The sequence below is a fragment of the Camellia sinensis genome, chromosome 11, assembly GCF_055761805.1.
Source record: "Camellia sinensis isolate YWXY chromosome 11, ASM5576180v1, whole genome shotgun sequence".
Lineage (NCBI taxonomy): Eukaryota > Viridiplantae > Streptophyta > Magnoliopsida > Ericales > Theaceae > Camellia > Camellia sinensis.
Window position 1 is genome coordinate 34510198 of NC_138971.1, and position 12863 is coordinate 34523060.

The following is a 12863-nucleotide window of genomic DNA, read 5'->3' on the forward strand; positions in this document are numbered from 1 at the left end:
TTTCAAATATTATTTGAGTTTTGCTATTTTAAAAAAAAAAAAAGGTATGATTTTAGTTTTTTTTATTAATTATTTAAATAAAAAAAATATGATGAAAATATGTTTTCAGAAATTATTATTTAAACGTATTTACAAAATACGTTTTTAGATTTTTATTTAAAAAATTATGATTTCAATTGTTTTATTAATTATTTTTCTTAAAAAAATTATGTTGAAAACGTATTTTGTAAATACGCTTTTTGATTAAGAAAACATATTTACAAAAAACGCTTTATAAATGAATTTTTTTTTTCAATAGAAAAAGTACTTTTTACAAAATACGTTTTGACCTATTTTGAGAATTAATTTTCAAAGCAAACCAGTTTTTTAATTTTGAATTAAAAAAAAAAAAAACCCGAATAGGTTAAAGTCCCCACCAAATAGGCCCATAGTTTCAGTGAGCTCCATTTCTTTTTGGGTAAACTCTCAAATTCATTATGTGGAAATTTAAGAACAATTACTTAATAATTCTATATTATCACTTTTGCAAGTTGAGGTAGTGCTCTTAAACAAATAGGGCGTGTTTGATTGGGGAGATTGGAGGGGGGACTATCCACTATTTGGATTACAATCTAAATAGTGTTCCTTATCCGCCGTTTGATTTTTTTTTAGTCCGCCGGGCATGGAGTCCGGCCGGACTCCATGTCCCCCATATGGGGGACTATTGTGTCCTAGGGGGGGTGGGATAGAATGTGGGGGACTATTCACTGTTGGGATTAGATGCGAAAATGACAATTTTGACCCTCTACTATTTAATTATGTATTATATTTAATAAAATTCAATAAAATTTAAATGTCTCAATTTAAAAATAAAATAATTTTATTTAACTTTTTATTGATGTTTTATTTATTTAAAATTTTAAAATAATTTTTTATAGATATTTTATTGATGTTTTATTTTAAAATTTTGTTTATAATTTATTTAATTTCATTATTTAAATTTTAATATGTGTTTTATTTAAAATTTATTTAAAATTTTAATTAAAAAAATAATATAAATTTTTTATACAGGTTATACAGTATTTTATTAAATCAAATTTAGTGGTTATTTATTTATTTAATTGTGTGAAAAAATAAATTTATTTAATTGTGTAAATAAACAAACACAGTAAAGTTTTGCATGTAAAAAAAATAATGATTTGTTATACAGTAATGATTTAAAACAAATTTTAATGATATTTTATTTATTTATTTATTTAATTTAAAAAAAAACAAATTTATTTAATTAAAAATAATTAAAATATTAAAGATATGTTTAATATTCCTATTACTTAGTAAACAATTGAAAAAGGGTAAAATAGTCTTTTGTTCATTTATCCTATCCAGTCCGTCCAACCAAACGTTGGATTCACTAAAAATAGTCCTATCCAGACATCTAATCCCATGAAAAAACAAACATAGGATACATATCCAATCCGACCAAATAGTCCGGGGGATTCACAGTCCGAGGACTCAAGTCCGATGGATTCTAATCCCCCATTTTCCAGTCCGTCCAATCAAACACACCCATAAGACATTAATAATGAGATGAGTGGAGTTGACCTGACCCAATTTAGTCAGTTAAAAGTGAGTCAAGTTCCCCATCATTCTTTTTTGGTTTCGATAGTTGGAAGTACTATGGTCAATATAGCATATTTGGGGCATAATAAGTAAAGTACAATGGTTCTACTCATTGCTTTGAGAAAATTGGAGGACTCTATAAAGATTTTTCTTCTTTGTCTTTGATTTTTTTTAAAATTTATTTATCTATTCACTAGTGCATTTAGGATGTGTTTGTTTTGAAGGATTAAGGGGTGGGATTGGACTATTAGTTCCACCGGACTAATAGTCCATTGTTTGTTTTATTTTTTTTGCTCCGGACTAATAGTCCCCTCGGACTATTAGTCCCACAAATATGGGACATGGGGGTGGGTGGGATAGAAACCATGGGATTGGTATCCCATGGGATTATTTTGTGAAATGTCTATTTTACCCTCCATGCTATTACTTAGCAAACAATTAGAAAATGATAAAATAGTCTTTTGAACATTTATAAATTATTTTTTTAGTGTTGTTAATTTAGAATTATATATTAAATATAAAATATAAATTATAAATTAAATTTATTTAAAAATAATAAATAATAAATTATGGCCTTATAAATTAAATTTTTTTAGTGTTGTTGAAAATTTAATTTATATATTAAATAAAATTATTTTTTTATTGTCATTAATTTAAAATTATATATTAAATAAAAAATATAAATAATAAATTATAAATTTAATTTAATTGAAAATAATTAATTAAAATAATTAAAGTATTGTGCAAAAAATAAAATAAAACAAATTTTTATTTAATCTAGTTAAAAATAATTAAAATATTAAAACTATGTTTAATATTGCTATTACTTAGTAAATAATTGAAAATGATAAAATAGTCATTTGAGTATTTATCCTTCTCCATAATATTCCAAACAAATATTGGATAACTAAAAATAGTCTAATCCAGGCATCTAATCCCATGACTAAACAAACATATGATACAAATTTAGTCCAACCAAATAGTTCTGGGATAATGTATCTCAGGACTAATAGTCCGATAAATTACAATCCTCTCTTATCCAGTCTGTCCAAACAAACACACCCGTAAGATATAATACATGCTCAAATGCCATCTTCTAAACAAAGTTGCTAGGGAGACAGGGAACGAATGAATGGGCATTCTCCTTATTAGGACAAATTTCGTTTTTGACTGTCACCTTAATTAACACAACCATTCTCTTTATTTGGGCTTAAAATCAATTGTAAAAAGCAAAACATAGCATGGTACACTGAGTTATTTGCTAATTGAGCATATAGTCATTGCAGAGTGAAATGTTGAAAAAAGATTCATGTAATTAACCTTACTTGATTGGCGTAAAAAATTTAGTTTAGTTTGATTTGATTTGGTATAGTTATTTTTAGTTGAAGCACTTTTGTTTTTACCTCCTCATCAAATCTGATTAGACAAGAAGAAATATCATCCATGTCAAAATTTCAAACCCGTCTAGTGTAGCCCAGTGAAAAAAGAAGAGAGCGAGAGAGAGTCAAATGAACAATCATAAGATATAATCATAAAGTTAATATAAGTGAGCTATTGTTGAATTTGGCTCATTTTTGGTTTGTGTCTGTGTGCTTAGGCGCAAGTTTGGTCCACTCGGCACTCCTAGAGTTTGCTTGGCCGCGCGTGCGTCGAGGCATAGCTTACTTCCTTAGAAAAATTTTGGACGCGTAAAACAAAGTATTTTACTTGGTTTGGGTAACTAGAGTCCCATTCTTTGTATGTTTGAGTTTGGAATTTGTTGGAAGGGTTGAGTTTTTCTCATGTTGAGATCTCAACATGAGAGAATTTGAGGGACCCATAGTCTCTACTATTGGTGTCGTTTTGATAATTTGAACATTCTTTTTATAGAGCTCTCAATGTATATCATCTTTGAAAAACATTAGGTGAATCCAATAATAGTAACATTTTCATTTTATTGCATTTGCCTTTAAAAAAATGAATAATCTATTTCAAAAATATATTTATTGCCCATTTTTTTAGAGACAAATGTAATAAAATAAAAAAGTTACGATTATTAGATCGAACTAATTTTTTTCTTAGATAATATACATTAAGGGTCCTATAAAATAAACAATTTGAATCGTTGAAATAAGACTCATGATGAGCCTTATAAATCCCTCAAGTTCTCTTATGTTGAGATTTCAACACAAGAGAAGCCCAATCCTTGTTGGAAAACCTATTTGACTTGGATTGTACTCCCTAAAAGTTCTGCTTTGGTGTTTCCTCATTAGTTTTAGATTAGATTAGACAAAAACCTATTTTGTTTTGGATTAGCTTTAGGAAGAGGATTATTTTGTATATAAATATGTTGAGACTTTCACGTCTTTAGTTTGACTTTTCAATTCTTTGGGAGCCCCCATGGCGGGTTATGTTGGTAGGCCTTCGGGTCTTTGGTTTGGCCTTTGGTCCCCTGGTGGTTCTCTTTGATCGATCTGTATTCGTTGGTCTTGGAAGATTTTCGTGAATCTTTGCTTGGCATTCTACTTCATATCTTGGTGGAGCTTTGGCATTTTCGGGGCCTCTTGCGGTCTTGTTTTGACGGTATTCCACAGATTCTTGGAGACTTCTTCGAAATCTTGATTTGGTGAGATCTTATCTCTCATTCTTTGTGAGTTAGAGAGTTTGGGTTTTGTTTTTGTCTCTCATTCTTCTTTACGTGGGATCTATGGTTAACTTTATTGGTGTCTCCTTGTGAGACTTGTTCTTGATGTCTCTTGGTTGGAACTTCGTTTATGCCAGACTTCAGTAGATAGAATTTTGGATTTGGTGAGAGAACTTGGATTTAAGTGGTGAGTATTGTGAGAGATTTCTTTGTCACCATTGTAACTCTTCAAAGCATTGTTCTTTATCAATAGTGGATTATTCCTTTTGCTTCTGGATGCATAAATCTTGGTATCGTGTGATCGTTTATGTCCCTTGGATTTGCATAATTTATATGATTCTTCTACTCCATATTCGAAACTATCAACTATCTTGATATTATTGAATTTTCCCTGGGCTCTCCACCCAACATCTACAATATGAATCTGAAAAAACTAACATAACTGTAAGAAGTTGCTATTGTATCTAGGATTGACTAGTTTTATAGCAACTTTGACCATGACAATTATTTATTTATTTTATTTTTATTTTTATTTTTATTTTTATGCTTCAAGGTGGCAAATTGCCCATAGCAACGCCCTACAAGAAATTTATGTTTCAATCAATACTAGAAAATCAATTGGTTAAAAAACAAATTCCATGTAAATGTAATCACAATGATTCACCTTTCACTTGGTATATCGTGTCATAATTCAAACTTGTCGAATTGCTCAAGCATTTGGAAGATTGTAATGTTTTGTGTTAGAAGAGGCTGGAGAGGCGACATTCTCAATAAAGGAGTTTACGTGTGATCTCTTTGAGTGCTTGTGTGGTGCCTCCTCTTACACACTGCTCGAGCAAGAGGCGACTCTATAGCCACTACTGCCAAAAGGTCTATTATCTTCCACGGGCAATCACAAAACCGCTCCTCTTGCATTTTCCCATCCTTTCATTTACGAGGTTAAAATATTGTAAATTTTACAAGGTTGGCTTTCATATTTGTTACCTAGCATAGACACTCCAAAATGGGTGTTGCGTATGTGTTCGACACAAATATTAGAACATTGACATGGTGGGACACATGTGTCCGCGTATCAATTTATAATCCTAGAAGGAATTATGCTTTCATAGATGCAAGGCCGGAGTTCCAAAATCATAATACTTTGGCATAACTTAACTCAAGGTTAAGGTTATTTTATTTTATTTATTGAAATGTGAGGGTGAATTATACAAAGCATGGGAGGGGAAAATGGGGAAAATCTGAAATTTAATAAACCACATGTTTTGGCATTGTCTAACAGAAGAAGTTGAGGATCGCTTTTAGTCATATTTATGTTACTGAACACATTTAGATTAAAATTTGATGCTTCCAAATAATTTCAAGTCATGAAAGAACATGCTTTGAGGATAAGTTCTTTGGAAGTAGAAGACCATTCTTAGGAGTGGAATCGCTCGGATTCTTAAAAGGCTTCCATTGATACTTAAGAATCTTAAGTAACATAAAGGGATTGGAAGCAATAAATTTAAGTTTCGGCCTCCATGGCTCAAACTCAATTATTGCAACCATTGCCTCATGGTTGACCTCCCATTTATGCTCCTAATAGAGGTCACCATGATGATTTGAATGACACATTATTGTAGATACAAAAACACAACAAAGCAACACAATGATCTTGATGAAAGTAGGACATTAGAGGATCAAAATGCAGATGAATTTTATAGTTCTAACAAGAACAAGGATTTTAACAAATTGCAAACTATCCCAACCATTGATTTTGTGATTCGAAATGGATTTGATGGTATGATGGAAAAACATGGCTCCTTTGTCTAGTGAAGTTTAGGGTTTCTTTTAATCTCATTTCTGCAGCTGAACACATTCCTTTATGTTTTATTAGGTTCAAGGGGTCAAGGGTGGCTTGGTAATTTTCAGAATTACTTGATACTGGTTCTAGCTTTGTTCTATGGTCATAATATGGGTCATTTGTTTTCAGTCTCATGAATGGGGCATATCCTAGTTAGTATGGTACATAGAGTCCATATATGAATTGTGAGCATGCTTGTATTTTCTTCTGTAAAATGCAGTGCCTAATTATCCCATGTGGTATTTGTAAAATAACTTATAGTTCGCATTTGATGAAAATACTATTCATAATCCTAGGAGGCAAGTCATTTTCCTGATTAAATCCCCGATGTCAAGTTTTATTTGTTTTCGAAACTCAAATGATTCTAATTAGATGGGGGGTTTGGTGGTTATATTTAGATATTTTGGTTTTTAACTTCCATTTTCAAAATATAGTTTATTATATTGATGAGGCTTACTTTTGATGTATGATATGTTAGAGATCTCATGGGACCATGGGTTGCTTTGTCATGAATCATATGTTATTTAATGAATCAGAGATGATCTCATTCACCAATAAATAGACATTGTTTTTTAGCTTTACTTCCATAAACAATCATGGTAAAATTAAACGTATAGCAAATCCAATACTTGCTCATTTGTTTTTAGAATATATGAGACTCTTTGATGTGGTTCAGGAGTATGCAGTCTTCTGGGAATAAGAATTTTGAACATGATGTGTATTATTGATTTACTGGTTCTTAATGTTTTTTGAAAGATGAATTTCTCTTGCAGTTTTCATGTCTATAAAAATGGTGATTGAAATGTATACTCGCATTCATGATTTGGGGCCCTAAAAGGTGGTGCTATAAACCACCCCTAATGAGTTGGCATCTACTTAAAAAAGAAAAATTGTATTTGGAGGTGTTTTGTATGTATTATTATTTTAATTTAAGAATTTATATTAGATTGTTTGGTGTAGTTTTTATTTATAGTTTTTTAGATAAAAATGGTTTAAATAAATTAAGAAAAGCTTATTATTTTAGAAGTTCGGAAAGGGGTGTTTTGCCTTATACTTTCTGATTATAAGTTTTTAGCTTACAATAAGCTACACCAAACACCTCCATTATATGTTGGTACACTAATTGATATACTAATTGGTATATGTAAAACCACCGTTAAATTTTTGGGGAGAAACATGAGATTGAAAAGAAAACGGTGCTACATGCACTAATTAGTGTACCAACATATGTTATGACATTGTTACTGACATGACCTATGATACAAATTAAAAATATTCAAAATATCTAAAATTATGTCACATCATCTGTTAGTATATTAATTGGTATACTAATTAGTGCATATAGCATTATTTAAAAACTGCAATGAATGTACTTTTATATATGGGACCGGTTTATTCGAGAGCAAATTATTTTAATAATTTTATGATTTTTTATAAAAATATATTAAAAATAATAAAGAGAATAATGTGATAATTTATAATATTTTTTTAATTTTTGACTAAAATATTTAATCCCAAACAAGGCTAATTTCACTTTTAATAAAAACAAAGATAAAAAAGTATCAACTACAATTTCGGTTAGTTATAAATTGAGATTAAAACATCTTTCTTAATTATTTTGATTAGAAAAGTATGCGATCGTATGGTTGAGATGGCACCCGATCGGGATCAGGTGTGATCAATCAAAGGTATTTATTCAGTGTGAGATGGATTTGCACCATAGATCGTCAAATCCAGCAGTCAGATCTGATCGGATGCAATCAAGGGAGATGACCATTCGATCAGGTGCATCAAGGTCTATAAATAGGCTGCAAAATCAACCATGTCAATGATCCCAAAAAAAAATCTTAAAGCATTCTTGCAATTTTCTCTTTCTTTCTCTCTCTCTTCGTTTTGTGATTTAGAGTTTTCGATCAAGAGTTTCTTAAGCAAGTGTAGACCACCCGAACTCTCTCCACGCAGCCCCCTTTTCAGAGAGGGCGCGAATTGGGTTCTAGCTACTACAGCTCAGACTCCTATCACGGTTCTGAATCTAATCCCACAAAGTGCAATGTAAGACTGATAAATCACCAAAGAGTCCAAATCTGGCAAATCGTTTTGGAAAATCGATTTTAATCAAAAAGTGTCAAATATGGACTGCTTTGCCAGATTTCAGAGTCGCCACCTAAATATATTTTTTTTGGGAAAATTTAGGAAACCCTGACTTGTGCCTAAGGCCACGTGTCTGTCATCACCAAAGTTGCCTCGGCTCGGGAACTTGGGTACGAGAGGGGAAGGTCCTGAAATGAGCACCCTCGCTCGCCCGATCAAAGGATCGACCTCTACTAAACATGATATGTTATTTTTATAAATGCATGTGTCCTTATTCCAATTATTAGCTAACTTACTACGTGATGTGCACAGCATACAAGTATAGACTAGATCGCCTAAATTAGAACAAAACAATTCAATGTTTGTTTTCGAAAATGGTTTGAATTTGCCACCCTCGAGTGAGCTTAGAAATGCGGATTTGCCACCAAACAAGGTGAGCTTAAACCATGATGATTTGCCACTCTAAGTGGGCTTAAAACTCACATTTTGATGAATTATTCCAATTCAAGTAATGAAACCTTCATCCACAGGCATTCATGCAGTTTAACACTTAAGAAAATAGCCTCATAGCAAGCATGTTATCATGGCAGCACTCACATTTATGCAAGGATGCTAAAGCGTAAACACTTACAGTGTACTTTGAGCCAAAACAAAAGCTAGTTAGTAATCAATGCATGATCCTAGCTATGTTAAATGCCTAATGCAACACATGCAAAAATGCAACTAAATAGGCTCGGGTATCTAAGATGGCATATGAATGCAACAATTGATACATGTATTTAAGTAGGAATTGAAATACAATGCAGTTTGAATGATGTGCCGAGCCCGGTGCATGCAAGACAAATGAATGATGCACGCATGCAAGCATAAGGTATGCTAATTGAAATATTCCCTAAACTAACCATCGAAAGCGGGTAAGTAAAAGGAAGAAAGAAGTGGAGGTTGGAAGACATACACACACGCACACACCCTTATTACAACATTGTGCCCTCTCGAAGGAGGGTCCGAATAAATAAGCTAAACTAATCTAAGCTAAGCTTCTTATTACAAACCAATTAATTAACTATGCTAAGCTAAGTAATTATTACAGCACAATTGAAATAACTAATTGCACAAACTAATTAGAATATTATAACACTCGAATAATTAACTATGCTAACTAGTTAAAGCGATAAAGTTGCCTCGCGGGCGAAGGAGGTATGCATGCTCGGTTGGCTTCCGCTCGGAAATCCATTACCTTGCCATGAGTTGCCTCTGTTTACACTCGCGGTGATCTCAGAACATCATACACGCTTCCAGGTTGCATCTACCCCAAAACAGGAAGATTTTGGACAACTTTGCTGCAAGTGGCCGGCCGGCCACCTCAACTGGTCGGTAGGCTACCTCAACTGGCCGGCCGGCCAGTGCAAGTGGTCGGTCAGCTAGTGCAAGTGGCCGGCTGGCTGGCCACCTTTCCTTCCAGAATCCCACTTTTGCTGCAACAGAGAACAACAAAGGCACAACAATGTATTTGCAAGGAAATGTGTCTGCAACTACTCTCCTTATTATTCCTCAAGCTCAAAGGAGCGTAGTACTCGGCTCTCAAGCCACCAATCACGCATCTCAATGCATGATGGCCAAAGAGCCAAGCTTGCACAATGATAGTAAATGCACAAACAAGACTTGAAGAGCCTCCACCCTATCATGCATGATCAAGGGTGTCGACGACCGAGAAACATAACACGTTTCATCACTATGAGTATGAAATGTGCCACATTTCTTGTGTTTGGATTAACGTCCGATCCAAACATAGTGCAATGCGAACAACACGTGTTATCTTGGCATGTTTTACTTGGTTGATTTTGTTTACTCATTTACATTACCAAACTGTTCCTTACTTGGTTAAGTCCAATGTGCAAGTCCTCTAAGGAGAGGAGGTCAACCAAAAGTATGGTTTAAAGCATGGGAGAGACTATGCCTTTGACTAGGAGGAACCCTGCAAAAGAGGATTACAGCCATTTAAGCACAAGCCTCAATCCCAAGCTTAAACACAAGCTTAAGACCAAAGAACCCTCAAATCAAATTGAAAAATGAAGAAATGGGGGAGGTCGCAGATGTTCAATGCTGATATGGCATGAAACACAAGACTCAAACATGCAAAACAACGCATGCATAACATGTTAAGGGACTTAAGCATTGAAACTAGTGAAGGACACAACACTAGAATGATGCCATACAATGCTCAATGGACTAAACTAGCCCTAAACAGACCTCATGCATGCCAAAATGGTGGCCAAAATGTCCTGAAACTTAAGTACAAGAAGCAAGAAAAACATGCTCAACTTATGGCTCGCAAGCAAGGCACAAAGCTCAACTCTCAAACACATTGAAAGAGTGATATCTATGAGAGTATGGCAAAGATACAAGCACTGAAATCACATGCCAAATGATGAAATATCATGCAAACCTCACAAGTATAGCATGCAAGAGGCCTTAAAACTCAAAGCTAGTTAAGGCATTCACACAAGAGGCACGCAATAAATAGCCTAAATAACCAAACCAACTCTGGATAAAGCTCAATCATGTCAAAATAAAGACTAAAACATGCTGAGATGGAAGTTCATGAGGCAATATAATCATGCTCAAGCATTGGCTCACAAACAAGGCATAAGGCACAACTCATAAAAGCTATGAAAGAGTAGAATATGTGAGATTGTGATCATGCTATATACACTGAAATCATGTGAGAAATGAGGCTAAGGCATGCAATCATCACATACAAAACATGCTAGGGACTTTGAAACTCAAAGCTAGTCAAAGGCCTTTACACTATAGCTATATAAAGCAATCCTCATATGACCTAAACCACCCAAAACAGAGTTAAAGCATGCTAAACCATGTTTAAAAGCATGTTGGAGTGTAGCCAAAATAAGCTAGAATGGTGGGTTAAAGCATCAACCATACAAGGCTAATTAGCAAAATTACACTACAAGTGTAAGAAGCATGCAACAAGTGATCAAACCAGCCAAAAATAGAGTTAAAGCAGGTCTAAAAGGTCACAAAAACATGCTTGAACTCAGCTTAAAAGAAGGAGAAATGCATGCTCCTTTGGTAGGCCAACAAGACATGCAAGCAAAACAAAAGGAGAGGGGACCACCCCCTCCCATTTTGGGCCACAAAATCAACTTTCCACCACTGAAATTCCTCTGGAATTCAGTGGTTAAAGGGCCAAAATGAGATGGTTCCAAAAGCTTTAAAGGATGGCCCAAAAGCTTAGCAAAAAAGGCATACAAGGAGGTGAAACACCCCTAACTCCCACAGAGCCTCAAACAACCATTTTTAACACTCAAAAATAGAGTTTTTTGTAGTTGACAACTAGGCCAAAATAAGCATGCAAAGGTGGCCTAAACTAGTATACAATAAACAAGCTTAAAAGGGGAAGAAGCTTACCCTTGAAGACAGCAGCAAGATGGCAACAATTCTGAACCAAAACCAATTCCAAGACCTCAAATCAAGCTTCAAAGGACCTCAACCCCAAAGTGAAGGTGTTTGACTAGGTGTCTTCGTGCAAATGTGTGAAGAAAACACACTTTAAGGCTCAATATAGCACAATATAGAGAGAGAGAGAGAGAGAGAGTAAGAATTCTAGAGAGAGAGAGAGATTTTAGCTCTGAAAAATCTGAACCCTCAAATAGGGGGAGGGAGCTCCCCTTATATAGAGGAGACAAGCAAAAGGCTTGCTCCATCCCTCCATACACGTGTATGGAGGATGAGTTTCAGTGAGCCACAGTTGGCTCAAAAGATCTGAAAATATCTAAAAAGGAGAACGATTTGCCGTCGGCCAGTTAAGGTGTCTGGCCGGCCACCTCCCCTAGCCGGCCGGCCACTCCAAGTGGCCTACAAGGGAGAAAAGTGGTCGGCAAGTGCCACAAGTGGCTGACAGCCCTTCCCCTCCCTCAGGCAAGAGGCAACAAGGTTTGGCCCCAAAATCAAGGCCAAAACACAAAGTGTTAAGAGGCTCAAAGACAAGGCACTCAGCCGAGAACTTCAGGCACTCGAAACAAGCACAAACATGCGCAATCATCGTGTGCACAAACGATGACGTCTGAGTCTTAAGGTCGGTCAAAAATGGGGTGTCTACAGCAAGTTTCTACTTTTCTTACTAGTAATCAAATTCTGTAAACTTGATTATCTGTGTCTTGATTTTCTCGATTATATCAAGAGTATTCTGATCTACTATCGTCAGTGTAAATATCGGTAGACTTGATCCTTAGATTAGCCTTCATTGTATCTTGAAAGTGAATTTACTGTAACCCCTTGCACACCTTTTGGTGGGTGCAAATTTTGTCTTTAAGAAAACGACTAAGTAACGCAATTTGAAGCAACAATTTTCTGTTCTATATAGACAAGATCATCATCAAGTTTTGAAAACCTGAAGATTACCAACTTAAGAATTCAAAATGAATTGTTCCAATAATCTAAGGACAATATTTCTATATGGCAATGTCTATTCAGAAAATGACTCAAGATTCATTAAGCTTGACCGATTTAGAGGAAATTTCTGACACTGGCAAAAGAAAATGCACTTCCTATTTGCTACTCTCAAAGTGGTTTATGTGCTGACTACCCCCTATTTGGCGAAGCAAGAAGATGAGATGGTGGAGCAAACCCATACCAAAACCAAAGGGGAGAATGAAGACTATATTTGTCGAGGACACATTCTGAATGCAC